Source organism: Struthio camelus, chromosome 19 (genome assembly GCF_040807025.1).
Source record: "Struthio camelus isolate bStrCam1 chromosome 19, bStrCam1.hap1, whole genome shotgun sequence".
In the NCBI taxonomy this organism is placed as follows: domain Eukaryota; kingdom Metazoa; phylum Chordata; class Aves; order Struthioniformes; family Struthionidae; genus Struthio; species Struthio camelus.
This window is the reverse complement of record NC_090960.1, coordinates 10,494,357-10,518,454: the sequence shown is the minus strand read 5'-3', so window position 1 is coordinate 10,518,454 and position 24,098 is coordinate 10,494,357. Positions and strand designations below refer to the sequence as shown.

General features: G+C 50.1%; 1 long non-coding RNA gene across 2 annotated transcripts; it reads left to right on the top strand.

Moving 5' to 3' along the window:
- Positions 1-3,205: 3,205 nt before the first annotated feature.
- LOC138061632 (uncharacterized) lies at positions 3,206-15,510 on the top strand. 2 transcript variants are annotated; one of them, XR_011135534.1, is made up of 4 exons: positions 3,206-3,340; positions 9,427-9,516; positions 10,013-11,340; positions 12,325-15,508. It is a non-coding gene; the product is annotated as an uncharacterized lncRNA (long non-coding RNA). The 2 variants fall into 2 exon arrangements; XR_011135533.1 differs by having other exon boundaries at positions 10,013-15,510.
- Positions 15,511-24,098: the final 8,588 nt, after the last annotated feature.

Here is a 24,098-nt window from a genome sequence, read left to right as displayed (position 1 = left end):
GAAACTCGTGTGGGTGTCTATGCGAGTCTATCTGAGGTGTATCAGATCCTGCCTGCGGGAAAGTTTGCCCTCTTTCATCCTGTGGAGAGACAGGATCATTTTTTTCTCTAAGTAGCATGATCTCAGCGCCCAGTGTGGAGGGAGTGAGATTGGTTTGCCTGCAGCCATAGTGAAGACGTTCCTTTTGGCCCCTTGGGGTTAGGATCTTGAGTAAAACACCTGTTTGCTTCCTGTTTGAGAAGAGCAGGCCATTTTTCTCCAGCTATGCTGACACCTTTTGTCTCTTGCATCCGTGCTATGGATGCACCTCACAGCTAGCTGGGCAGCACACCTCCCTGCTGCACACACCGATGGGGGACGGTGCCTCCCCAGGCCTGTGCTGTGCAGGTGGAGTGGACTGCACTGATTTACCCACCATGTTTGGTCACATACTCGCCTGGTGCTCTGAGCAACAGCTTCTCTGTACATTGAGAAGACGTTGGGAGTGTGCGGGACGACACTGTGACCACGCTCAAGCAAATACCGTACATCTAGATTGCTACAACCTTTGTGTGTGTGAGGCTTGGGTTCTTTATCCTGCATGGGATTGCTGCTCCCCTCATGGCTCTTTCAATCAGACATATTGGCAGCAGTATTACAGTAGCCAAGTTGCTGGCACCTGGAAAAGTAGCATCAGTTTCTTCTTCAGTGTAGAGGGAGACCTGCTTGGTCCACTGCCGCTTGAAACAAGAGAGGAGAAACTGGGATGTGAAGTGAGTCACCATAGCAGAAGCCAAGAGAAGTGATCATTCTCTTGCATCAAGCTCTTCTGGGCATCCAGGAGTGCTGGCCCTGCTGGGAGAAGGGCGTGCTCCCAAAGATGTGCTGCAAAGCAGCAGGTGTTTCCTGCGTATCTCATCTTTGAAGTACAACATGACTTGTTATGAGCATAGACTCAGCTGACATGATGCAATACCCTCTGAAGGAGATAGGAGCTTTTCTTCTGCTCATCATGAGCTTAATTAGAAGATACTTATTTCTGGAACTGGAAAAGTCCCTTAGTGATGTTTGTCAGAGATGCCAATTGAATGGCTGTGCTGGAACCAGCCGTTCCAGAAGACACCAAATGGAAAACCAAAATGTTTGTCATGCAAAGCAGAAAAATATTAGGAGGGAGACATTTGCAAGCCTCTGAGAGGGATTAGAAGCAATACAGAGCCAAAATGTGTGCGCAGCAATGCCTTGACAGCAGCAAGATTCAAGCCCAGAGAAGTGGAATGGCTGAGGTGAAGCCTAGCAGAAGAGATCCTCCTCTCTGCTGGAGGGTCAGGCCCACTCTTTCTTTGGCCAGCTTTGATTCTCCTGTCAGTGGTGACTTAACCTGTCTAGCTGTGGGTAAGCAAGAACTGTAGTGATAGTCTGAGTGCTGGAGCCAGGAAGGCTCTTTCTTCGGACCATCCTTTCTCTTTCACCATCAGCCTTCTTCTTGGAGCCTGACTGAAAGTCATCGAGGGATAGACCTTAAGAGTAGCTGCGAAATCCGCATCCCCCCCCCCCCCCCCCAAATCTACCAACAGGGACATACTTAGTGGCAGCGAAAACAAAATAGCTGTGAAGTTCATTTCGGGGTGTCACATCCACCTATTTCAGAGTGACTCAAATGCCTTGATCTTGCCCCAAGCAGCATTTGGAAATCTTTGGCTGAGGCTTTGCAAGTATGGCAGAAATTATCAAACAAGGCTACTAAGAACGGTTCCCTTGTGTCCCTCTCAGCTATTCTCCCAGGCTGCGTGCCAGAGCAGAGCGTGGGTGATAGAGATGCCCAAGGCAGGCTCTGAGCACGTCAGCCAGTAGTGTGGACTGGCTCCACTATGTGACCTTTACTGCAGTTGGCACCTCGCTTGTGCGCTTATGTTTTGAGGCTGATAGGGCTTTGTGTAGCTGTGTTGTGGCTGAGCAGCAATTCTGTAGTGAAGACATTCCTTTTGGCCCCTTGGGATTAGGATCATTTGCAGAGGTACCCAGATAGACCGAAGTGAGAGGAGTGGGAAGAGAAGACAAGAGAAGCGGTAGTTTTAAATAGTCATCTCACCTGTTTAAAATTTAAATAAATATCTTTTGTATTTCATTCCTTTCCCCCCTCCCTGCAGGGGAGGAGATACAGAACTTCCAGCTATAATAATCTGGAGGAAACTGTGGCAAGGAGTCTTTGCATGCATGGGGATTTGCAAAACCTCGAAGGGGCCCAGCTAGCAGGAGAAGTTATGAAAAGCCAGAGAGGCAGTCCCTAGTGTGGTTGAGTCCCTGCCCGTTTGTGGCTGTGAAATGAAGTAACGAGCTCTCAGTTTGGATGATATCTGAGATGAGGGACCAGCAAGAGCGTGAGCATGGGGCACCACTGGTGACTGCTGTGACCCAGAAGTGGAGCTGCAGAGGCTTGAGTCAGCTGGAGCCTCTTCATGGCATTTGCTCCCTTTCCCCAGCTGAAGTGTGTTGCAGCTGAGGCTGCTATGGGAAACAGGTACTATATAACATGGCTCATGCTTACCCTCCCAGCCTTGCTCTGCAGTGGTGTTAGTGCTTGTTGTGGTGAGCCTTTCTGGGAGGTTTGTAGACTAGCTCTGTGTCCCTGCATGCTTCCCTTGGTATTAGTAATGAGTGGTGCACAGTGACAGGTTCTGCTTGTGTTTGAGACCTCCAGGATGTGGGGACACCTATGTGCTGCTTACCCATGTACTTTCTTGTGTGCAGGCTGACATGGTGCTCCCAGGGCAAGGCTGAGGCTGCTGGGAGTGTGGAGGGAGGAGGAGAGGAGTGTCAGCTTGTGCTAACAGGAGAGCTGACAAAAGGCTTTCTCTCCCTGTGGCTTGAGCTGACTCAGCTGCTCTGCTTGTTGCTGGCTTCTCTGAAAACTCAAGGAATCTCCTGGGCCTCAGGGGGCCTAATACTGCAATGGGAGTGAGCGGAGAGTCTTCTTGAGGAGAGTCATGTCCTTGATGCTTTTGGGGAACAGCCAAGAAATGCTGTAAAACCTTCAAGGTTACTTTTTGGTGTAGGTTTTGCAGTCTTGCTAGAAAGTGTGTGCCATCCAGTCTGGACCAATTAGCAGGGCAGATGAGCGTTGCAGCAGGGCTGCTCTTGCTGCCATGTAACCCCCTGGCAGGAAGGGTGAGTCAGGGCACTGAGGTTCTTCCTCTGGCTTGCAGAGTCTTACTGGAGTGTTTTTGGTGGTATTACTCATGCATATGTCAAAGCAAAACTGCTATGGAGGAGACTGGGTGAGGTGATGAAGCTTCTACATTAAAAAGCATACCATGGAGGCCTTGTCTCCTCTTGGATGGAGGTGGAGCTGTGTGGCAAGGTAGGGATGTACACCTGTGCTTCCAGTACTTGGAAGTCTGAGATCTTGGGTTTGCCCTTTACAACCTGTAGCAATGTAGATTTAAGCTCTGAGCTGGGATTTGTAGAAACATCCTGTGCATATAATTAGGATCTGCTTGTGAATCTAATCTACTTGACTGATCTCCCTGTAATAGCTGTGCGTGGGGTTTTGGGTGAGGCTCCCCGCTCTGTACGCCTCCATTACGTCAGGTCTCGCCTCTGGGACCCGCGGCAACGCGTCGCTAATGGGCAGCAGAGCGTGCGTCGGGCACCGGCGAGCCGCTCTCCGTCCCGGCGGCTCCCCGGCTCGCAGTGTAAGCGACTAGTGATGTACGCGTCCGGGAGGTGGAAGTGGGGTGCTTCCTCAGCAGCTGCTCAGGGTCTGCCTCTCACACTGGAGAAAGTGGCTCCTGAAACGACCCGCTTCAGGAAGGAAGTCATTTCCTAGCCGGGAGCCTAGGATACCGTTGGGCTCCAACGAAAGCCCTTTGGGAAGTCAGCAGGGGATCCCAGTTCCCTGCTATGGGGTCAGCAGCGGGGGGGGACTATCCCCTCCAGGAGGAGGTGAGGAGAGCGGAGGGGACGCAGGTTGCTGACGGGTGAGGGAAGGTTCGGCAAAGCCTACCGAAACCTGCGCCAACAATCGTCACAAACATCCCGCGCGCGGAGCTCGGTGCCGTGACTCGAGCTGGCGGGGGCTGCGCTGCTCCTTCGAGTTCGGTCAAAAACAGGCCTGCCGCACGTTTCCCGTTTCCACAGGCGCAGCTCGCGAAGCCGTACTTATTTATTTGTTTCCCCTGTGGCCGCCTCGTTATGCCTCCGCACAGAGGCAGCGGAGGCCGGTGACGTGTAGCAGCGGCGAAACGGGAACCGGAGCCGGCGCTGGGGCGAGGGGCGCTCCTGTCGGGGAAGGGCCACATCTTGACCCCCTTATTGAGACCTGCTGGAACAGCTCCTCAAAAAGCAGCTCTCCCGAGGGTCTCCCCCCGCCGGTCCCCGGAGCGAAGGGGCGGGGGAGCAGCTGAGCAGCGAGCCGGCGAGGGGGCGGTCGGCTCCGAGGCCGCTGGGCTCAGCCGGGGCCGGGCGGCGGGGAGCCCCTCCGCGGGCGGCCGGCCGTTGCGCTGTCACCAGCCGGCTTCTCCGGTTCGTGAGGGAAGTGCCGAACCCAGTCAGAGTTGGACTGGTTTGTGTAGAGGCTTTATTTGCCTGGAAAGGAAAATTAAAAAAAAAAAAAAAAAAAAAGTCGGGTCAGTCTCCTCAGCCTGGAGCTTAAAGGGAGCGGTGGCGGTTTTGGCCTGCAAGGGGCTGGCGTGTGGGGCCGGCCGGCGGCGCGAGGCCTCTGCCAGCCCTGCGGGCCGCCCCGGCCCCCTCACCCGCGCGCCGCTCGTCCCGTCCCGGTGCCGCGCCGGAGCCTGCCCCCGGAGCCGAATGATAGCGTGGTCTCAAAGAGAGGACAAACGAGGACTCGTGCGAGACGCAAACGCACGCATCTTTCATTACGCTCTGAATCGAGGAGTTGCCCGGAGGCGTCTCGGCTCCAAAGCGGCGCTCGCTGGGCGGGGAGAGCACGGAGCCGGCAGCACGCCTCGCGCGTCCTGCTCGCTCGCGGGCAGGTGATGGCTGGGCGCGGACGAGTCCTGGGGCCGCGGCACGGGGACCCACGGGGTCGCCCAGAATGGGCAAAATGCCACCGACCGAGGCCGTGGGGCAGCTTAGCCAAGCCAGACTGGGCTTTAGGGTTTTTTTCTTTCCTCCTACCTACGGAGCGTTACCACTTGTGTCGTGCTTAGTGCCTCTCCGGAATAAGGGCCTGAAACGAGCAGCCTACTTGCGCAGCACCGTGTCTCAAACGCAAACAGGCTTTCTATATTGAAGATTTGCTGGGCCCAGCTAGGGAAAAAAGAAATACTTTCAAAATCCACCCCAAATGCTCCTGCTCTGAAGCAGCTTTACCTCTTAATCCGTCAGGGGATGTTTTACTCTGTGGCTGCCTCTTGCCACTAAGAAAATCCTGAGTCCTTGTTGGTGCTTGTGAGGAGAGGAAAAAGGACATATTTCCCTGGAATGGGGAAAGATCCTGGGGAGCTGGGTATGAGTGGTGTGTTTTGGGCAAGGAAGACCTGGGACAGGAACCCCGCAGTGTTGGTGGACATGGATGTGTCCCTGGCTGGGCTTGGCTGAACCCCCTTTTCTTCAGCCAAGAGGAGCCAAGGGCCCTCTGCTGACTCCCGGAGGCAAATGCTCCCTTATGGCACTGGTACAAGGGATGCAGGAGCAGCTCCTGGGGGCGAGAGGGTCTAGTGTGGGTACTGATTGTGCCAGAGAGCCTTTGAAATGGTTACATCTGAAGGGAAAATTTGGCCTTTGTCTCCCTTGTTTTTTTCACTCCCTCTTTTAAAACCTCCAAAGGGAAGAATGCAGCCTTTGCCTCGGGCCCGCTGAGCTCTCCCCACCTTTGCAGCATTGTTTTGGCTCTCACTGCCTCGTCTTGGTGCTACCACACACCCTTTGCTTCCCCCTTCGTGACACGGGCACATGTATGAACAGGGAGTGGGTCATGGTGTTAAGCAACCGCTGCATAAGCAGCCGGTTTTTGGGGAACTACTGTAGAGGCAGGAGAAGTGAAGCTAGATGGAAAAACCCCTTCATGCTTTTTATTGAACTGCCAAAACCACCGCACCCTTAGATTAGCATCCAAAATTAAACTATTGTTTCCCTCACAGCTATGGATATCTGAGAAAAGCAGAGATATCAGGGGACTATTTCTAACTGTCATGACATTATTTACTGGCTTTAGAGACTGTCTGTGACAACCATAGCTCACAGGTCACTGCCCACCGCTGCAGCAGGAGCCCACGGGCGCTGGCAGCTCGTGCTCACTGGTGGCCGCGCTGAGGAGCGGGGCCTCAGTGTTTGCCTTCGTTCCACACCTACAGCCTGTCGTGGATGTGAACAGGGCACCCAAGCTGACGTGCCCTCCCTGGGCTAATTGTGTGCTGCCAGGCCATGCCACGTTCCCATGGCCTTTTAGGGCTCTCTTTGCCTGTGATCTGCAGGAGAACTTGGCCCTTCTTGACAGATGAGGCAGGCCTGGGAGGGCACAGCGGGGACAATCAGAACTCGGTAATTCTGCTTTTGCACATGGGGCCCCCTCCTCTGCCCCAGGTGATGTAACCTGATTTGAAGGCACCATGACATCAGCTGAGAGGGTGTCACGGTGTTGTTCGGTCTTTGTGCTGCGGAGGTAGCGAGTACCTTCTCCTTGTCCCCACATGAGTGGTGACTGCCTTGAGCTTCCCTTCTGGACATGTCAGGGAAAGCTCAGGGAACCCAGCAGAGATGGGGGAAAAAGTCTTGGAATGAGTTGTGGAGAGGCTGGCCTTTCCTCGGGTGAATGATGATGCAAGTTTCGCACAGAGATAGTGTGCTCAGGTCCATCACACACATCTCCCTGAGATGCCAATCTTCAGATCCCACTCAACAGACTGCTTCTCTAGGGGACTCCAAGGACCGGTGCAAGGGTGCCCATGGCCTGCTCTGACATACAACATGGGTCTGTTCAAGCCCTGGGGCTCTATACCTGTCACTGACACATTTCCCCCATGGTCTGCTGATGCCACATACAGTTATGGGGAGATGGGAAGGACTGGGCTGATGGGGAGCAGAGCTAGGGCAGGCTGAAGGTTGCCGCCTGTGAGAATAGGAAGGCAATAGCTTGTAGATACTTGGGTCAGCCTGTAACAGTCCAATGCTTTTTCACAAAATAGAGCTTGAGCAGCCCCTGGATGGCCCCTGAGCCAGAGACCTGCCCTGCTCATGTACCCGTAGAAAATCTCTTGGAGTAAATCATGCGCATTGCAAACTGTTGCTGTTGTTTAGATGGATGTGAGATAGTTCAGCATGGAGCTGAGTTCAGCCACTCAGCTCTGTAAATTTAATGCATACAAATGCTGCTGAAGAGTTAATGGGAAACAGAGTGGAGGAAAATAAAGACAGACCTTTTGAGGTCTCAGCTGCTGAGAGTAATATTTGGGTTTGGTGACTCTCCGTATCTTAGAGATGGGAATGCAGCAAAGCTCTTTGAGTCCAGAGTATACATGGAGCCCGACAAGATTGTGGGCTAATATCAACAAACCTTTTGGAAAAGCAGATCCTGTCTGTTCCAGCAAAGCCTCAGTGTTATTTTTCTTTCAACAAACGTATTGAGACAATAATACTATGCAGATTGGTCATCCCTGGCCTACATGATTTATTAGGAAACAGAAACAATTGCAGTTGCTGAAAAAAATGAGCTTTGGACATAGAAATTTATTTTCTTCCTTTTATTTTCTTTTTTCCCCTTGAATTCCTCAGGAACTAAAGACAAGGCCGCCTAGTTTGGTCCCTGGAGAAGGGTTGCCTCCCTGCTTGCATTTCTTATTAGACCACCAACCAAAACTGGACTTGCTGCTGAAATACTTCAGTACTGGGGCGGACTGAAGCTGTAGAGGGGAAGAGGTTGGGAGAGAAGGTGATGCGAGCCATTGAATAACATTCCCAGCTAGAGAAGCAGAACAGGTCTGGAGGAGGAGACCTGCAATCGTTCCTAGCTTCTGATGCGTGAGTTTCCAGACTTCCCTTGTCCTGGAGCTGGAACGGGCTTTTCTAGTGTGGCAAACAGGTTTTTTTTTTTTTTCCCTCTTGGGGCATATAGGAGTGGTAGGGGACCTGCTGGAGGAGTCTCTCTTGGCCCCTGGTGGCTGAGGAAGCCTGGGGAGCTCAGCTGTCTGTGCCTGCCACGTGCCCTGGTTGGCCCCAGTCTCTGCTGATCCCCAACTTGTCCCGTGTACTGTTGCCCCAGCCTGCCGACTTGGTGAGGTGGTAAAGGCTCTGCAGCCCTCGGAGCGTGGCAAGCACTGTGTTCGCCTGGGGGCAGTCCCAGACCCTCGTCCCTGGAGGTGGTGCTGCACGCTCTGTTCACAGGGGCTGGTGGATCCCGGTGAGGCCCATGATCCTACTCCTGCCCCTTGGTTTGGCTCTAGCAGAGGACAGCTTAGCTCTGGAGCAGCTTTTTGTTGCCTCCTTGCTGAGCGAAACCCCCAGCAGCGGGCTGGGAGGGAGGCAGGGCAGCTCCCTGGTGCCAGTAGCTTTCCCCTCGCCAGCCAGCAGTTGCAAAAGAGTCGTGAGTTATTTGGTTTACAGAGCCGAGCATCGTGCTATTTCTGGTGGGTGCCCCGAGGCATCTGAGCACTGGCACCAGCCTGGCCTCCCTCATCCCCGCACTGGTATTTCATCCTTTCCCACCCTGCCTCCTCCAGCCAGCCAAGGGGAGGAACGTGCTCTCTTGCCAGGAGGCCGGGTCATCTCAGAGACCGCGGGGGCTGCTGGAGTCCAGTGGCTTCGCCGTCTGGGGGCAGTGGGTCCTTGGGGAGGGTGGGACGTGGCCTTTTCAGAGTGTGAGGTTTCCAGACAGCCTCGGCCTCTTGGAGGTCGTCCAAAGCTCTGCGGGAGCTCCCGTCGCGCATGCCCTCACTTGGGGCCACGTCCTCCCTCTGCGCCCAGATGCTGTGTGGCACAGTTATCGCACGGGCGGGCTACCCAGCAGAGGGGTGGGCTGCCTGGCCAGGGCAGGTGCTGGCCTGGGAGAGCACGCAGGCCTTGAAGGGCCAAAGAGGTGGCTGGTGGAGGAGGCAGTGGCCATGCCTCCACTGCAAGTGCCCTGATGTGGGTAGGGGATGCATCTCGCTGCGGGTCAGCACCACGGGCCCTGAAACCCCTGATGGGGACGGGGCTGAGCTCTGTGCTTGGCACATCACAGGGCTGAGCCCAGGCTCTCAAGGCCCCGTACATCAGCTTTGCTGGGTTGCCTAAAAGGAAATCTGGGATTTTGTTTAATAAAGCAGGGAGTGGCGGGGGGGGAGGGGGCCTCCCTTATGTCACTGAGGTGTCTCTGATCGCTTTATTGAGGCAGCAGGACCAGGTGCCTTGGCAGTGAACTTCAGCACGGAAGTCCGCGCAAGTAAGTGACGTTGTCCTGGTTTGCTTTGCTTTTAGCGATGACTAAACAGATTTTTCTCTGCTTTCCAGCTGCCCCTGTGGCCTGCATCGATGATGGGAGCAGGCTGCTGAGAACTGGGGTCACACTACCCTAAGCACCCCAGAAAACTGATTCACCAGGTAAAGGGAGGGGAGGCTGCATCAAATCCATCTCGCTCTGGCTGTTACTAAATCAGGGATGTATGGGAATCAGCTCTGATTCATTCTCCAGCTGAAACAAGCATTTTGCATTTGCCTGAAAGGATTAAGTTTTAAAACTCCTGCCCTTCTGGCTGGATTTTTCCTCAAAAGGGTTAGTTACCCTCAGCCCCCAATTTTAAAGGAAAGCACCCGTGGGGATGGGGGTGGTTGTTCTTTCGTGATCTTTCTGTTCTGGGCCTTGAGTTAGTACAAAAAGGCTGCAGTGAGTCAGTGCAAATTAGCTATATTCAGTTATTGCAGTGGGGCTATATGAGGTCTGGGTAATTGCTGCATTTCGTTCCTTTCCTCTTGGGTTTCACTGACATTTCAGATAGTAAATGAGCAGTTCCTTTCCCCTGCAGATGTTTTCTGTTGGTCATAGTTGGGAAGAGACCTTAGATGCTAAATCCATATGCTTCATTTGTGGTTTTTCTAGGCTCGTTGAAATAAGCTTGGGGCACAGAATTTGCTCAGCTCCGGATGCTTCTGCAATGGGGGCGCACAGGGTGGACCACAAAGGCAGCGGTGGAGCCCTCGTGCCAGAGGCTGTGGGGAGCACAACCCTCCGCTATCTCCCTTGCTTGGAGAAGAAGGAAAGAAAGGAAATCTGAGTGGCCAGGCCTCCACATCATGTTCTGAACTTTCTGTGACTGAAGGATGCCAGGTCCCTTTCCTCCTCACCCCAAGTTCTTGCCAGATCAGCTAAAATGCAGACCTTCTGGAAGAGCGCAGTGGGCTTATGCCAGAGAGGTTACTGGAGTAATTAAATGGATCCGGTTGTAACCACCCAGCTTGCTTTCACCCTCAACCTATTTCTGTCAGCACTGGAAAACTGCAGGCACAGGGCCATGTCATTTAGATGGAAATACTCACAGGTGCAAACTATCTTCCACGAGGCCACAAAGAGGGTCGACATCGCTGGGCTTCCTCTGGAGCTGAGAGCAGAGACCTGGAAGGGAGCAGCGCTGAGGCTGCTGTGCCAGGACTGTGTGTGCTTTCACTTTGTCTGCTAGTGTCAAATCTGCACGTCTTTTGCTGAGGTCTTGGGCTCTGACTTTCCTCCTGAACTGCTGGATCAGCATGTTGTGTTAAACACAGTCCAAACCTGTACTTCAGACTTTGAAGGAACAGAAATCCAGCTCTTGCTATTCTGGCTAATTTCTCTCCTACCCGAGGCACACAAACATGGACAAATACATGCTCACCTGTGCAAAGTGTTGCGATGCCCATGTTTGCATGTGCATGACATGGCACTCTTACATCTACAGCAACTTTACCCAGATGTGTTAAGTGAACGAGATCAGGCTCTCCGGGGAGTTGTCTCGTGTTTTGTGTGCCGTGTGGCAGAGCTCACTGCAGCGTGCTTCCAGCCAAGACTGCCCTCTCCATGTTTCAGAGCAGAAACATCTTTCAGATTCCAAATTGCTTGAGCTTCTTGGAAGGTCATGAAACGTTTCTGGGCTTCCAGGCTTTTCCTGTGCTCCTGTGAGCTGTCTCTGCAGAGCTTCTGTGCAGAAGCACAAGGCCTGAACATCCCTTCCACTTTTGGGAAGCAGCTTACTTACATCAAGCTTGTGTTACATACAGGTTTTTCTTGGCTATCTGGAGAAGCTGCATCACCTTCACTGATGCTCAGGTGAAAACCAGTGAGCGACTAGAAGAGTTACAAAGTGCAAAATGAACTCTGATGTACATAACTGATGTAATTTACTGTGTAATGGAAACAGGTCTGGACTCCACCCTGCCAGAAATATGAAACAAGAGGCAAGTCTGCAGTATCTTAAAATCTGTAAATACTAAAGCTATGAAGAAAGCCTAGATGTCACTGAATCTTTAAGTGATACTTGCTCAGTCTGCCTTTGCTGTGGACTGGTTCAGTGGGAATGTAAAGTAGCTGTGAGGCTGTTGTAGTGATTTGGTGGACTGCAGCCCAAATGCCTGAGCCCTCCCAAGCTGGCCTGCATGTTCTGACCCAGTCTCATACATATTTTTAATGAAATAGCAGCAGCATGCAGAGGCGCTGCTAGGATCAGTGACCCAGGGCTGTGGGTGCTGTACGGCTTCAAGACCCTCAGCCAGACCCATGGGGCCTTAAGCCCAAAATTGGACAAGAAGCTTTTGAAGTTCCCCCGGTCTGTCCAAGAGAGCTGTGGAGCAGGGTTGTGAACCTTGTCATTCTTTGTGAGAATGTTGCTTTTACAATTAAACCCCACGCAAGCCCCCAGCTCTTGCTACTGCTTGTGTTACCCCAGCAAGATATCTGACATCTGAGACAAAATGGGAAATCAAAGAATGTGAGGAATTTGGTGACTCAACACAGTTTATTATACCAGTCCTACCGTTTAAGCCCATGTAATGTAAGATTGTTTTACGGCATGTGGCATGGTTCTTTGGGGCTAATTTATAAGCAAACAATAATTATTCAAATAGGATTTCTTTCTGAGCCTACATAAACTTCTTATCTGTTTGGCAGCAGGAGATGCCGCAAATAAATGTGCACTTACATTTCTTGCATTGATGCTGTTAGCTTTTCCTGGAGCAGCTCAATGCATGCATTGACTACAAGGCCTTACTACTGAGCTTGACCTGGGAGTGGCATGGAGATAAGCCAAATGTTAAGAGAAAAGGAGGTCTTTGTGCAAAGATGCCAGTATATTAGGTCTCACTTCTGGGTCACACACTTGTTAGGGGTTCCTTCAAAGTGATGGATTCTTCTGCTAAAATTTAATGATGTCTGTTAAATCACAGGGTCATGAACTAGTGCATGTGCTGAAAATGGTTTGCCAAGGGACCATGAAGACAAGGCCTTGTGTCAGAAGACTTCCAAAGCAAATTGGATTTTCCACACAGCAATGGCTGCATTTGACAGTCTGTCAGTGGCCTGTAAAATTCTCCACCAATGATAACAAGACCGAATTGCCAAGCACTGAAGCAATGCCACAAGCATTACAGAACAAATCACTCCCCTTTCAGTACATAATAGCTTCTTGATCATCAGTCAAAGAAGGAATTATCCGAACCAGCAAACAGGCTGGAGGAGGCTGCTCCCTCTCAGCTAGGAGGTTATCCCAGAGCTCCTGCGTTAAAGCCACTGCTGAGAGTCTGGGTGTTTCTGAGAATGTCAGTCCGGGCCAAGTGGTTGGTTGGTGGATTTTTAGGTTTGGTGCCCAAAAAAAGGAACAAGCAACTGCATGTAAAGACTTGTATTCCTGAGCACTCTTAAGGTGTCACCTGCCCCTGCTTGTGACCAACCCCGGGATGAGTCCTGCTCAGCCACATCCTGTTCAGAAGGAAATGTGGACCGCCAGCAAGCGTGGTGGGGTGTCCACGTGGACAAGTTGGCGATCTGAACAAGACTGCTCTCCTGATACTGGCACTGGGTCTATGTCTGGGTTTTTCAGTCTGGGTTCTATGAATTTTAGGTGCAAGGTACCACTTTATCTTCCTTCTCTTCAGCATACGGAGAGATAGGGTCACTTTTGTAGTTAGATACTGATCTGACGGTGGGGGAGGAGGGGAGGAAGACATGAGATGGTCCTGTTACAGAAAAGGTTTGGGTACGGAAGAGGTTGAATTTGTTTCTTCTTGGTCTATGGGAAGAAGACTCTTGGAAGTCTTCTCTCCCTAACTTCTAGTTTTCTGTGCCTGTTCTCTGCGGAGACATGAGTTGTATATCATCTGCCGAGAGGGAAATTCTGCAGGTTGTGTGCTGATCCATAAACAGAATTTTTTCACCTTCTGCATTGTGTCCCTTGAGGAGAAACTCTTTAATCATGATATTCTTCGACCTGTCTTACATGTATTTATATAAGGGTTACATATAACAAGCATTTCTGACAGACTGCTAAAATCATTGAGGCAGAATAACTTCTAGCATAGCTCCACTGGCTGCGCTGGTGTTGCAGGAAAGATGAGTTGGCTCATTACATAGCATCCCTTAACTAAAATGGCTTGCTAGGCATCTTGATTTGGAGCGGAAGGTCGTGGGTTCAAACTTGAATGTATGCGCAGTGATAACAGATAGGGGAAGTGCCAGCTGTGATGGCAGTATATTTTAATGATGAGGTCATTTGTGATGTCTGTTAAGATGACTTCTGTCCTAAGCTTGTGTCTTCTGAAATGGCGGCTAAAGGCCTTAAGAAAGACTTTCTAGAAAACAGTCATAATCCCAGTGGCCTGGTAAGCGTTCTAGCTGTTTTTATTAAGGACTTTTATGTGATAGAGAAGGTATGCTGTGGCTGTATTGAGTTTTCAGAGCAGATAATGCCATCAGACCTGATATTTGAGACTTGTGCCCTCCCTGAAACCTTATGAAAAGATAATTTAACATCACATTAATTTTCATTATTTAACATCAGGTTCCTTTTAAAGCCTGGCGTCATAAAAGCACTTTTTGAGCCCTAGCAGGACTCAAGTTGTCCTGAAATGAGGTGGCTGTAGGTCTCCACTTGAGGTCCCTGGGGACTGGGAGGAGCTGGAGCACCTAGGGGACCTGGACTGTAGCCCCCTGCCTGCCAGCCTCTTAGCCTCAGTTTCTTCCTGTATACAGGGGTGCAGTGAAGCCTTGTGAAGATGAAGAAGGTAACAAGCCTTGAACAGTTGCTATATTGATTTGCTTCTTTGGATTTCCTAATGGCCCAAGGGCATTTGAGGGCTGATGTGTTTGTTGCTATTATTCCACCACATGTATGGAACATTTCTTTGTGAAAGCAGAAAATAAATGTTCTTCCTTGGTCAAACCTTTCCTCCTCCAACAATAAGGCTGGGGTTCTGTATTTCCCTTCCTGCCTTCATATACTAGGGAGGTTCACTTTCCTTTCACCTCCCGTTCCTGTGAATTTTAACTGCTTTTACAAGTAATCAACCTAGGGCAGCTGGTGGAGTTGCTGGAGCCATAGCTGTTTCGGTTCAAGTCTGGGCAGCTTGAATCATTGACACTGAATCAACAAAATACCTGCCTAGTATTTTGCTGCTGGTGTAAATACTGCTGCTGGCCTGAAGGTTAGTTTCAATCCTTTCTCACACCAATTTGGCTGAATCGGTTTTAAAAGCAGGTTTGAAGCACATTGCCCTCTTGTTGACAGCCTTATGTGCTTAACCGTGCCGTTCTTGGACACAGTCTTGGATTGCTACCTAATTGGGTTGTTGAGGGCCCCCTGTCCTTCTGGCACTGGCCTTTCAACTGAGATTTCCATGGTGCAGATAGGTAGCCTCTGATTGCTTCCCAAAGGAAACCCAGTCAGAAAAACCTGCAGGTAGACACACAAATATTAAAACGTCTTGAAACAAGAGATCCATAATCCATTTGCCTGCATTAGGTGTTGGAAATTCAAGAACTCTTTCCTGAGCCAGATCTGCAGGCCACACTGAGCACCGCCGGTCTCGGGCAGGACTGGGGCTGACGGCTGGACCGGGGACATGACAGCCACGCATAGGCTGCTCACTGGCTGCTTCAATCTGAGCTTGGATAGAGTGATGGAGAAGGCCATTCTAATTCCACCCAGTCTCTGAAGGATTTCATATATTTTTCTGCCAAACGAAAACAACATAAATCATCTTTGTGAGTGCAGAGCTGTCTGGCTTCCTTGGAGGGAAAGTGCAGTTAGGGTGGGGCACGAGAACACAAGGGTGCAATGTTGCTATTAAACTGATGTGGTACAAAAATCCCCTCCAAGGAGCCTTCGGCCCTGTAAAACTTGGGAGGTGGATGGCTCTGTCGCAGGCATGCCAAGCGATTTCTTGGAAGAGAGAGCGCCTGGGGACCGCTGCTGGGGTGCCAGCTGCAGAGAGGCTGGGACAACCTGGGGGTTTATCCTGTTTCTAGTGCGATGTGTGTGCATGTTTATGAAATCCATCAGCCTGGATGATGTCATGACACAAAGAGAAACTGGGTCATAAATTAAAGGAAGGAAAAAAAAAAAAAAAAGACCCCACTGCGGGTCAGATGCTGGCAATAAATTCAGATAACAGCTCATCAGTGACTCTTCTCTTGTTCTTGTGGATGTATGCATTTTTTTTTTCCAGTTGGGAGAAGAGCTGGTGAAAAGCAGCTGTTTTTCATTTGTTCTCTCTCCACATCTGATTAGATAGTCCCACTTCTGCCCACTGAGACGTGCTCGGGAACTCTCCCAGCCTCTCTACTCACTCATTTTCTCGGGCATCAAGGAGTTTGGGACTCTGTTGGAGCTTTGTTTCACAGGCTCACAGTACATTCAGAGGTACAAAGGACTCCGTGATCATAGGGCTACAGGTCCCATGAGGCCAGAGAGCATACCAGATACTGCAGTGGGGCTGCTTTCAGGTTGCTGTGGGTCTGGGTCTGGGAAGGTGGCAGTGGGGACGTGTTCTTCTCCCTAGCTCTAAGTCGGTAATTTGTTATCTTAGGCAGTTCTGGGGCTCTGCAGATGTGTCCCCTAGCCAAGTGGGTGGGGAGGGACCCATGCTACAAGAAGGAAAACGGGTTGTGATTTTGTACCAGTGGGAGAGGATGACCTGATGGTTAGGTTGGTAGTGCGGGAGGGAAGAAACCAGGGTGAGGACAGGGTCATGCATGTCCTTGAATATGTCACTTGCTAAAGGCTAAACAAGGAAAAAGGGTGAACTTCTGGCTGGTTGAAGTCAGTGTGAAAGTTCCCATTAGCTCCACTGGGCTTCAAAGAAGACCTTTCCAGGCCAAACTCGTAATGCTCTTACTGGCTGCTTCATGCCGTGATCCTGGGGGACTCCTACATCAAAGCGCTTCACAGGCAGATGGCTTCTTTCAGGAGACAGGGACAAGCATTTTGCTTGGGGCGAGAAGACCCTTCTGGTCCTGTCTCTCCCTTCCCTTCCCTTCATTGTATGACTAGTTTACAAGATTAATCTGTCTAGTCCTTCTCTCTTCCCCTGCTACTGCTGCTATTTGGTGTCTGGATCCTTAGTGCAGGCTTAACCCGTTAGTAAAGGTGGCTAGTCTGCGACCCGATAGGCTCCCAGAGCTTGTTACCAAAACGGAGCTTTGAACCAGAGCTCTAGCACAGCTCAGCAGCCCTCCTAGCACAAGCAAATGGACACATAAGCTTATCTGAGCCCAAGGACTTTTTTTTTTTTGCTAGTTGGGAAGGGGATCTCCCGTTACAAGTCGGAATCAGTTGGGAGGTTGAGAGCCCTGTGCTATGTCCGGGCAAGTCCCGGCTGCGCGCGAGGAAGGGAACTGCAGCTCGTGTAACTCTCACCTGTTAACCGACGGGGGGTTTAGTGACTGTGTGGCTTTGCCTCGGGTTCCCAAGCGAATTTCTGGGAGACCTAGATTAACTTCCATGTAAAGGATGAGTGGGGATTGCAGAGCTCTTAAACCAGAATTCCCCGGAGCAGGGAGGGAGGAACACAGCCCTCCTGTAAGGCAAATGCAAACATGGTAATAATAAGGTGGGAAATGTTATGTGAACTTATCCCAGAAACAAGTTTTCTTTGGGTCAGCTTAAATTTCTGGCACAAATTCCCGGCTGTTTTTATTCCCAACTAATTTCTCCACTATCTTTCATCCATGCAGCTTGCATGCTAAAAACAGCGGAGGAAATTCAAGCCTGGGCAAAGGGAGCACCCCTTGGATCTGTGCTAAGCTCTGAAGGTTTCCGTGATGTGCAGGGCTACAGCTGGAGGGAGGGAGATGGGGGCCTTACCCGGCACCGTTGGCTGGGGGTGAGCAGGAAACATGGCCCGTTTACAGCTGCTCTGGCCTGCGGTGACCATGCCGGTGCAAAAACTGTCTGACTTTGTATCAACAAGTTCAGTTTTGAAAAGAAGAAAAACTTGTTTTATTTTAGCAAAGCTTTGTGAGAGATAGAAGTTTCCGGCTAGGATCTGCAATGCTCAGGTTCAGGTATCAGTTGCATAATTTCCTGTGTTATTTCAACACTCTAGTCTTTTTTCCCTTCTTTCTTTTTTTCATGAGCTTCTTTGCATACTGGATAAGTCTTAAATAAGCATATGTTGGGTTGGAAAAAAATTTTTTTTAAAGTATTTTCTTTGGCAGAGAGCTGCTGGCACATGATACTGCATTCAGAGCCATCAACTGTAGCTGTGATACAGATGTTCGTTGCCTGTATAATCTTTCTCATATCAAGCAATTACCCTGAGCCAATTTCTTTATTTTAAGCACCTTGTTGTGGGAACAGAGCTGTAAATGCATGAATTGCTGAGTTCCCTTATACTTTTTACAGCAGGCAAACAAAAAATCCAAAGGAGGGCCTCAGTGAAAATCAAACATGCAGGATTCTCTAGATAAGAAAGGAGAACCACTAACAGACAGTAAAAAAAAAAAAAAGAAAAAAAGTATCTCGAAAGAGATACACTGGAAAAATGCCAATAGCACATAGCTGTAGGGAGACTAAATAAAACCAGGTGAGTTTCCTGCCATTGTGGAGTATCGAATGTGATTTCCATTTGTGATGGACGTGCTGTTTCTGCCAAGATCATCTGGAGGTTTTCACTTTAGCATTTCTTATTTTTGTTGGCCTAATATAGAGCTACAGCACAGAGTACTAAAAGGGAATGTCACAGCAATGACATTCACAGCAGATGAGGAAAATACCCGTATCAGAGTGAGAGACTTCCTGGGAGAAGGTTTTTTTCCTCGTACCAGCAGGCTAGGTTGCAGGATTGCCCCTAATGCAAAACAAATTGGAAAATCTAATTAGAGGAAACGATGTGTTAGCCTTGATCCTTACATCAGCGCCATCAGGTAACATCCTTCAAAAATAAGAATCTGGCTTAGTTCCAAAATAGCGTTCACATGCTAGGTGCGACCCTGAGATCCAGTATCAGGCTGATTTGCACTTCTGAAGCGATACGAAGAGGCTGGCAAGCCGCCTTCGAGAATCAGCAGAGGTTTCTCTCCCACAGCGGCGTGCATGGGTGGAACAGGGCTGGAAGGTGCCTCCTGCAGCGTGTCAGGACAGGGGGCTGCCCTGGGTGTACTCCGCTCATGCAGCTGGGTTGCTGGCTACGATGGGTGTGCGAAATCATGGCACTGCTTGACTCCTCTCTGCCATGCCGGTGCCTGTTTGGTTCTCTTCTAGCTGAGGAGCCTCAAAAACGTCGCACAGCTCGGCTCTCAGCCTCCCCAGTGCCCCGTGAAGCATGAAGAAACTTTCCTCATGGGGTACCCACCGGTCCAGTTGTGAAGCAAACGCTAAGTATCGCAAGCGTAGGAAATCTGGGGTCAGCCCTTTGCAGAGATTCAAAGCGTACTGAGTGCACTTGAGCAAACGCTCAAGGGATTGCCTGGAGCAAGATCCAAAAGGGGGATCCATTTACATGAATAACAAGGATACGCAGTAAAAATAGTTAATGCTAATGATATTCTGAAAGGGATATTAAACTTGCCGCTTCAGGGCTTAAGCAATCTACAGCTCGAGCTGGAGTTAAACCTAGCATGCTGGAAAATGAATCCAGATCTGCTACTGGAACAGGTGGTAGGAGCCATGACACATACTGGTGTCCTTGAATCATGAATTTGGCATTTTCAGGCTTTTACAGATGGACTTGAGCTGGTTTCTGAACAGCAGTTGTTTACTTCTAAAAACACAACGTAAGCGTAAGCCATCTTTTCGTGTAAGACATCTTTTAAAACCGAGAGCTCGCAGTGAGGGCAGCCTCCCAGCAAAATCCATACTGATTTTGGAAAAAATACATGCATTTACATGCTCTGTGCCTCCTGCCCGAGGTAGGAATCTCTGCTTCTTGCAGAAAGACATAAGTAATTAAAATCTCATTTAGGTGGCCACAGCCTAGTAAAGGAGGAAAAGGAAACGAATGCCTCAGACGGGCAGACAACCCAGCATGATCCTTCAGCCGCCCTCCATGCGTGCTGTTGCTGCAGAATGGACCACAGCAAGCAGCTACTGCATATACCTATGCAGGGGTTATAACAGCATTAAACTGGTCTGATGTGAAAAAAACCACAGACTCTTGTCATTCCCAGGTAGATGAAGGCATTTCTTGTTTGATCGTGTGCCTCATGGTGAGGCATCTGAGCCAAACCTGGCTACATTTCTGCCTCATGTGACCTAAGATGCAGTTATTTGTATCCAGCCTGTGGCTTTAGGGCATGGCCCTGAGATATGAGCATGGAGGTGCCAGACTTCAGCAGAAATGCTGAAGGATTTGACCTGCCTCAACAGAGCAAAGGGACATTGGTCAGGGTTACGCAGGGTCACAGCACCCATTCTGCTCTGTGAGATGCTGTGGGGAGAGCCAAGGTGCTGCTGGGCTCCCACTCTGCTCGTGCTGGACAGGCCTGAATGTTTCTATGCCATCAATCACAGGGATTTCTGCTACAGCCAAGGTCATCCCACACAGAGACCGCACTGCCGCCGTCATCCTGTTGGGCAGTTTCTTTTCCTTCACTATCAAATTCCTAGATTAGTCCATGTCCACACGCCCTTGCTTGGCTGCAGCTGTGCTGCCAAAAGACATTATGACTACCCAGCCTGTCCCATCTGCTTCGCACGGTCTTCTTCTGGGAGTCACTGCCTTCCCGCATCTGAGTGACTTGTTCCATTGCTCCCTGGCCCATTCTGGTGTGAATAATCGAAAATCATTAGAAATAGGAAATGTAGAAACATGGTTCCTATGACGGGGAATGGGCGATGATACAAACAAGAAGAGATGATGGATTAGAGGGGGCAGTAATTTCTGCAGCTGGAACAGGCTGGAGGTAGCAACTCCGTTACCTAGTGCCTAGAAGGATATATGACTCTGCTCTGTGGCTCCTGGTTTTGGCATGCAAGAAGCCATGAGCTAAGGCAGTGGGAATGAGGCTAGAAAGGAGTGAAACTGCTTTCTTCACCTAGGTCTGAAGCCATCTCTGGGCTGCAGAAGAGTTTAGCTCCCTGATTCAGGCAGAGCAGTCTGGCTGCTGCAGGAGAAAGGACAGGAGTGGTGAACTTGGCCCCGTTGGTCATGGCAAATCTGGTGGGAAGACTGAAGCAGGGTTCGGCCAAGGGCAAGGGGAAGGGAATCGTTCAAGGAGAGCAATGGTTGCAGAGGGGACAGAAATAGTGTGTTCTCCACCTACCCTCCACACACCTGGGTTCTCAGCTTCCTCCCTCCAGTCCCTTGCTGGGCCCAAGTTCAAGAGGGATTATTTAGATATTTTCTTGCTATTCTGAAGTGATATGATTGTTTCTGGAATAGCTGAGGCTGAGGTGGGATTTCTTAGGGATTTTGCAAGAGCCTCTGTAATAGACAGAAGTTGTTCGCTCCTCAGAAATTCTCCAGAACCGGCAGTCTAAGGAAGGTTCATCTGTCAACAATTGTTGATTGTGTTGGTTAGCACCATCCCTTTCCTCTGATAGATCATGCTAATCTCTTCCAGGACTTTCATTTATATGCAACTTCTGGCAGCCTACTGCTTCCTAGATAGAAAAGCCAACAAACAATCTGTTCTTTCTCCTCACCAGATTCGTTATGTCACTTCTTGAGAGGCAGGATCTCATGTGTTGCTCAGTGTTGGTGTAAGATTGTTAATTTTTTCTCTACTTCCTCATTAAACCATTCGTTTCCTGCATGTGTTGTTGGGAGATATGTAAAGACTCACCTTGTGTTTTTCCTAAAAGGATGATAGGGCATTTGTGCGTTTGGAAATGTGGGTCTGACTTTGATTTTTTCATTTCCCACAAAAGAAGAGAGGTATCAAGCCAGCTCAAAATAAGGTGGGCTTCCTGGAAGCCAAAGGTAAAACGCCCACTGCCCTGCCTCAGCAGTCACTGTGTTAATGGTTATGACGTTGCTGCAGGTTTGGGGCAGGCAGCAATGCTTTTGTGTTTCACAGAGCTTAGTAGTTGTTCTGCTATCTTTGCTCTTTAAAATGTTAGGGCAAAATTAAATTCAAGAAAGAAATAAATGGATTCATAGCAATGATGAATTTGGCTCCTTGTGCCATAGGTATGCAAAAAATCTCCCAGAGAGAGAAATAAAGCAAACCTCATACAAATCTAGGGAGAAATTTTAATCCAAAGTACTCAGTGACCTTCAGTGATGCTCACCCTCATCTCACCAGTATTTTATTCTTCCTAAACCTGGCCCCACCACTGGTAAATCTTCAGAGAAGTCAGCTCTTGCCCGAACAGGAAGACAGACTCCCTGCCCACTGGGTGATGTTTCCAGTACTTACCCAAAGAGCACAGGGGCACAGCGGAGTGTTTGCCTTCAGCACTCCCTGTGTTTGAGGCCTATCTGGAAGAGATTAATTCCCAGGCAAGCAGATCTATCCTTTCCTGGTTGTCAAATTCAGAGTGGGCCCAGAGACGAATTCAGAAATTTCATCTGGTTGTTCTGAGGGGAACTGATTTATGGCACACCTGGTCCTGACTGCTTCACCTCCCTCTGAGCGCTCAGGACCATCTGAGTGCTTGGGCTCTGCCACCGTGCTAGTGCGCTTCTCAATGACTGTCTAGGATGAAATCGAATTCCATTTCAGTTTAATAAAATAAAATTCAAAACGATGATATCTGAACTGACCTTCCTGGATCTTCTCCATCCCCCCTGCAACTGTCACAACTCCCTCAGAGGTACTGGACCTACACGCGGAGTGTCACTTCTTTGATCTTTTATTAGCTGGCTGAGATGTAAATTGGCAAAGGCTGCAGAGAAGGAAGTAGGAAAAGGTGAACTTGTTCCACCTCTGCAGGTTGAACAAGCAGAACAGCAGATAATTTTAGGGAAATAAACAGCTTGTAAAGATAGTGGGAGGCCAAAGGTTAGGAGGACTGAGTAGATGGCTGAGGGTGGGACAGGGGAGTGAAATTGTGAAATAATCTGGGGAACCCTTTTCAAAAGCAGCTGAGGTGGCTTAGGTGCCCCTATTGCCTAATGGGGGCAGCAAGTCAGAGCAGGGATGGAGGGTCTGCTGGCCCCGAATGGCTGAGCTGGAAAGCTGGGACAACCACCGTGTGGAAGTCACTAGGGTATCCCAAAGGTTCGTTCTTATCCCAAGGCCAGGACAATTAGATTGTGCAATCCCATTTCTACGGAGAGGTTAAAAACAGAGCCTGTGCCTAGGAAACAGGCCAGAAGAGCTGAAAGAAGGAGAAGCAGTGCAGCCTTGTTCGGCTGTGGGGGAGCTGAAATACAGAGCAGTGATGAGGGCCCTGCTCAAGAACCTGGTGAATGGCCATCAGAGGGACCTCTGCCAGGGTGGGTGACTGCGCTGGGCCACGGCAGGGGCAGCTCAGAGCACAGAGTTATAGGGTATGGCTGGAAAGATCCCTTCTCAGTGCTACTAGCACGGACCTGTTTGCAGTTCAGTGGGAATGAGTAGTGAAATTTTTAACAAAATTACCCTGCTGGACCAGAAAAGCCTTTGGATACACTTTTTCCATGCAAGGCCAGTTGGATCCTGTTATAACCCACAGCACGGATCCTAGGTGCATGACTTGCTGGTAAAGTGCATATACACTATTCTTTTATTAAAAGCAAATGACCACAAGGAATGCAGCAGTTCAAACTTCAGCTTGTATAAAAAAGCTAAAAGGGAAAATAATCAGCTGATGTTCCAGACCAAGAGGTTTTAGCCATGCAGGTCTGGCATACGCATCCAGTTCACTCCTGACATAATTCCAAGAATTCCTGTCTGAGTCTCAAAAAAAAACTCACTCCGTATTCAGGGAGGCCAATTCAAGACAGAGCACATGCAGCCCGGGCTGTTCACATTTCCAGATTCTGAATCATTTCCTCCATTCGCTCCGCCGTCTGGGTTTGGGACCGTAGAGTGCTCTGATTTCCATGCTTCCTGAGCCATGCAGGCCTTGAGTTCTCGCACGTGGAGCTGCACAGTGCTGGCCTTGGCTGCGTTACAGCTGCTGCAGGAGTCCTCCTCGGGCTGCAGCACCTCCACTGCCTGCAGAAGGAGCCCATGGTGCTGCTGTGCTGCTGGGTTCAGCCACCAGGAGCCCATTGCTGTTGCCAGGCCTCCTGAAGTGCGATACGTTGAAGATCTCTGCAGAGCCTTCGCTCACAGGCCTGTCTTGGAGGAGAACAGGCAGAAGTCTCTTCCCCCCCGGCACATGACTGCACGCTCGAGGTTCTACCACCAGTCAGGAGATGGGAAAGGGGCATAGTGGTGGGCTTATCCAGGGGGTGACCTTCCATCAGAGCGCAGGATCCCACCCAAGGATCCCTCCTCCCGGGCGTTCTTGAGTGCGAGTCTGGGCAGAGCCGTGGGTGGTCAGCACGGCCTAAAAACGGAGGCTGCCCCTGGCCATCTCGCAGCTGGCCCGGAGCTCCTGCATCTTTGGGAATGTGTGCCCTGCAGGAAAGAGCTCGGATGGATGCGGGCTGTGACTTATCGGCTTTCTCTTGAGTCCTTTCCTCCGTTCACCCCCTTGTGCTTCCCCTCACCATGCACAACTAGCCCAAGGTATTGTAGTTAGCTAATGAAGATCATAAACCAAAAGATTAAATAAAGAAATCTTAATTAGACCCTGTACATCATTTCATATCCTTTGAACAAGGAGAAAGCAGTTTGGGTTTGAGCTGCA